General features: G+C 43.2%; 1 pseudogene; it reads right to left on the bottom strand.

Moving 5' to 3' along the window:
- Nucleotides 1–2,044: 2,044 nt before the first annotated feature.
- On the bottom strand, nucleotides 2,045–2,677 carry LOC119877379 (annotated as a pseudogene).
- Between the last annotated feature and the right edge of the window lie 2,260 nt (nucleotides 2,678–4,937).

Here is a 4,937-nt window from a genome sequence, read left to right as displayed (position 1 = left end):
TATTTTTCCATCTCTTTGCATCTTCCTCAATTTCTTTCAGAAGTGTTCTGTAGTTTTAAGGGTAGAGATCCTTTACTTCTTTGGTTAGGTTTATTCCTAGGTATCTTATCCTTTGGGTGCAATTGTAAATGGGATTGATTCCTTAATTTCTCTTTCTTCAGTATTATTGTTAGTTTATAGAAATGCCACTGACTTCTGGGCATGAACAGAAATCTCACAGAGGATGACATATACATGGCCAACAAGCACATGAGAAAATGCTCCACATCACTTGCCATCAGGGAAATACAAATCAAAACCACAATGAGATACCACCTCACACCAGTGAGAATGGGGAAAATTAACAAGGCAGGAAACCACAAATGTTGGAGAGGATGCGGAGAAAAGGGAACCCTCTTGTACTGGGAATGTGAACTGGTGCAGCCACTCTGGAAAACTGTGTGGAGGTTCCTCAAAGAGTTAAAAATAGACCCTACGACCCAGCAATTGCACTGTTGGGGATTTACCCCAAAGATACAGATGCAATGAAATGCCAGGACACCTGCACCTGCACGATGTTTATAGCAGCAATGTCCACAATAGCCACAATGTCCATCGAAAGATGAATGGATAAAGAAGATGTGGTATGTATACAATGGAATATTACTCAGCCATTAGAAATGACAAATACCCACGATTTGCTTCAATGTAGATAGAACTGGAGGGTATTATGATGAGCGTTAAGTAAGTCATTGGAGAGGACAAAACATTATATGTTCTCATTCATTTGGTGACTAGAAAGTAATGGTGAAAGGGACTCTATGGGACGGGAGAAAGAAATGTGTGGGAAATATCGAAAAGGATGGCGTGAACTCTGAAGAGACTCTGCCTAACTCTTGGGAAACAAACTAGGAGAGGTGGAAGGGGAGGAGGGCTTTGGGGGGGGGTGAATGGGTGACGGGCACTGGGGGGGGGCGCACTGAGGGGATGAGCACTGGGTGTTATTCTGTATGTTGGTAAATGGAACACCAAAATAAAATAAATTTATTATGTTAAAAATTGTCCATATTTAAGGTATACAGAGTAAAATACTTCTACGGTATACAATTTTATAATACATGTACTGAAATTATTATGACAGTCGAGGTAGTAACAATATCTCCTCCCATCGTTACCTTCCTCATGTGTATGTGTGAGAGAGAACCGAAATCTACCCTTTTAGCAAATTTCCAGTGTTCAGTACAACCTAACTATAGTCATGTTGTACATTAGACACTCAAACTCTTTCTATAACTGCAATTTTATACCCTTTGGCCAACATCTCCTATTTACCCATACTTCCTGAGCCCTGGTAGCAACAAGTTCTATTCTCTTCTATGTATTCATCTTTTTTAGATTCCACACATAAGTGAAATCAGAGGGTTTGTTTTCTGTTTTTCCTGTGTCTGGCTTATTTCACTTAGCATAATGTCCTCTAGATTCATCCATGGCAAATAGGATCTCCTTTTAAGGCTGAATTCTATATATTTATATTAGCAGCATCCTCTCCACTTCTAGTTGGGTGACACGAGTTTTCATCTGGCTTCCACAGTTGAATTGTTTTCAAACTCCCATTCTTCTTGCTGGAAGTGGGGTTGTTGGACCTGGTGATTTATTCCTCTCATCTACCTTTCACCAGGAGCTGGACTCTTTAATTTCCTCAGGACTGATTGGCTGGCACATTATCTCCACCTTTGTGCTTTCTCTGGAAGAAGACCCCTGTAATCTTTGTAAAGGTTTTGGGGAGTAAGGATGTTAAACCAACTCCCACCTTCCTTTTTTTTTTCCTTAAAAAGGAAAAAGCTAGCACACAGCACACAATTTGAAGCCAGGCATTTTAGGTCAGAAATGTCGGGAGCGATGCCTATTCAAGGGGTTCCCTCAGAAGAGCCCCCCGGTGTTTGAAAAATGGAAGTATGGAACTGCTTTGCCAGGAGTAGCTCCTCTAACTTCTCTCTTGATGAATTTCTTAAGGCTTAAGACTTTTTTTTTCGGGAGGTAGAGCTCTTATTGGGCGGCGGGGGCGTCAGCAGTACAGGTAGTCCGCCTGGATGTTGGCGGCAACCTCGGCCCCCACTTGTCCCCGTTGCTGACCAGCTTCTCCTTGTTGTACAGCAGCTCCTCGTGCGTCTCGGTGGAGAACTCGAAGTTGGGGCCCTCGACGATGGCGTCCACAGGGCAGGCCTCCTGGCAGAAGCCGCAGTAGATGCACTTCGTCATGTAGATGTCGTAGCGGGTGGTCCGGCGGCTGCCATCGGCCCGCGGCTCGGCCTGGATGGTGATGGCCTGGGCAGGGCAGACAGCTTCATGGAGCTTACAGGCGATGCAGCGCTCCTCCCCTGATGGATAGCGGCGCAGAGCATGCTCCCCACGAAAGCGAGGGCTCAGAGGGCCCTTCTCGAATGGGTAGTTGATGGTGGCAGGCTCCCGGAACAGGTAGCTCAGGGTCATGCCCAGGCCTCGGATGAGTTCAGTCCACAGCAGGGTCTGAGCTGCCCTATCCGTCACCGACTTCATGTCCATCGAGGGCTCCCGCATGTTCACAAACTTGTAGGTTGCTGCCACTGTGCTGCTGTGGAGGCTCCGGGCAGTGGGGGTGCCCTGCTGGTGCAGCCTGGGCCAGGGTCTGGAGCAGAGTGGGCATAGTCAGGCAGCGCATCTTGAAGCACTGCTGCTCCTTCCCTTGCCGAGGGGTAATTTCCAAATCCAGTTGCTGCCTAAGAGTGGTTGCCACTGACGAAAGCTTGAAATAACCTGTATTCACAGTGGGGTATTGGCATTGCTGCATGTCATAATTAGGACCTCTTGCAACAACTCAACAAGGAACAAGGCAGCCCACAAATGCAGAAAATGTGATTCATGAAACATAACTAGCAGGCTGTTCTCTGTATCGTTGCATTATTTGATCATGCATAAACTTCACAAATGCATCATATTGTTCTGCAAGTTTTGTGTTCAATATTTCTTCATACTCTTCTCGAACTTTCTCTTCACGTTCTTTCAACAACGTTCACAGATCATCCCAACCTGTCGTAGAGTAAATAAGGGTTGTTCTTTTTTTAATGGTGAGGATGTTGCAGATGAAGTCCCTGGTGAAGCTGGTCCACTGAGGAGAAATGCATGTGGTTGTGCCTCAGAAGTACAACATGGATCTGTCTGTTGGAAACTAGTTTCTAAATGTCTTCTCTTCTGCATGCGTTTATACTCTTGTTTTATGTTGTACAGAAGTTGTTCTGATTCAGAGTTGGTATCGCTGTCGGTGTCCAACTCCCGTTCCCTCTTGTGCCTGTTGTTCTGGGCTTCCATGATGCCACTGTGAACCCTCCCTGATGAAGCTTTTCAAGCAAATGAGATTGTACCTACATTTCCCCAACACTCTTTTTTATTATTATTACTTAAGTGTGCTTAAAGATTAAATGAGGTTATCTATGTGAAGCACTTAATGTAGCGCTATTATATATATATATAATTTTATATATAACACATTATATATCACAATTTATCCATTCACCCATTGTCACACATTTAGTCTCAAGATATGGAAACCTATAACAAATAATGCTACAATATTCATAGGAGTGCATATATCTTTTTGATATCCTTCTTTTGTTTCCATAGGGTATATATACAGATATGGTATTACATCTACTAACACTACTAACAAACGAGGTTCTTTATCAAGAAAATAATTTTTTCAGGGTACCTGAGTGGCTGTGATTGAGGGTCTGCCTTTGGCTCAGGTAATGATCCCAGGATCCTGGGATCCAGTTCTGCATCAGACTCCTTGCAGGAAGCCTGCTTCTCCTGCCTGTGTCTCTGCCTCTCTCATGAATAAATGAATAAAATCTTTTAAAAATAATTAGCACAACTTGAAATCTGGCATTGTGATGCCCCTGGCTCTGTTTTCTTTTTCAATGTTCGCCTGGCTATTTGAGTCTTTTCTGACTCCACACAAATCTTAAGATGATTTCTTCCACCACTGGAAGATAGACAGTCTCTTCAATTAATGGTGCTGGGAAAATTGGACATCTACATGCAGAAGAATGAAACTAGACCACTCTCTTTCACCATACACAAAGATAAACTCAAAATGGATGAAAGATCTAAATGTGAGACAAGATTCCATCAAAATCCTAGAGGAGAACACAGGCAACACCCTTTTTGAACTCGGCCACAGCAACTTCTTACAAGTTACATCCACGAAAGCAAAAGAAACAAAAGCAAAAATGAACTATTGGGACTTCATCAAGATAAAAAGCTTTTGCACAGCAAAGGATACAGTCAACAAAACTAAAAGACAACCTACAGAATGGGAGAAGATATTTGCAAATGACCTATCAGATAAAGGGCTAATTTCCAAGATCTACAAAGAACTTATTCAACTCAACAGCAAAGAAACAAACAATCCAATCATGAAATGGGCAAAAGACATGAACAGAAATCTCACAGAGGAAGACATAGACATGGACAACACGCACATGAGAAAATGCTCTGCATCACTTGCCATCAGGGAAATACAAATCCAAACCACAATGATATACCACCTCACACCAGTGAGAATGGGGAAAATTAACAAGGCAGGAAACCACAAATGTTGGAGAGGATGCGGAGAAAAGGGAACCCTCTTACACTGTTGGTGGGTTGTGAACTGGTGCAGCCGCTCTGGAAAACTCTGTGGAGGTTCCTCAAAGAGTTAAAAATAGACCTGCCCTATGACCCAGCAATTGCACTGTTGGGGATTTACCCCAAAGATACAGATGCAATGAAACGCCAGGACACCTGCACCCTGATGTTTCTAGCAACAATGTCCATAATAGCCAAACTGTGGAAGGAGCCTCGGTGTCCATCGAAAGATAAAGAATGGATAAAGAAGATGTGGTTTATGTATAAATGGAATATTCCTCAGCCATTAGAAATGA

The sequence above is a fragment of the Canis lupus genome, chromosome 21 (assembly GCF_011100685.1).
Source record: "Canis lupus familiaris isolate Mischka breed German Shepherd chromosome 21, alternate assembly UU_Cfam_GSD_1.0, whole genome shotgun sequence".
NCBI lineage: Eukaryota > Metazoa > Chordata > Mammalia > Carnivora > Canidae > Canis > Canis lupus.
This window is presented reverse-complemented; position numbering and strand designations above follow the sequence as displayed.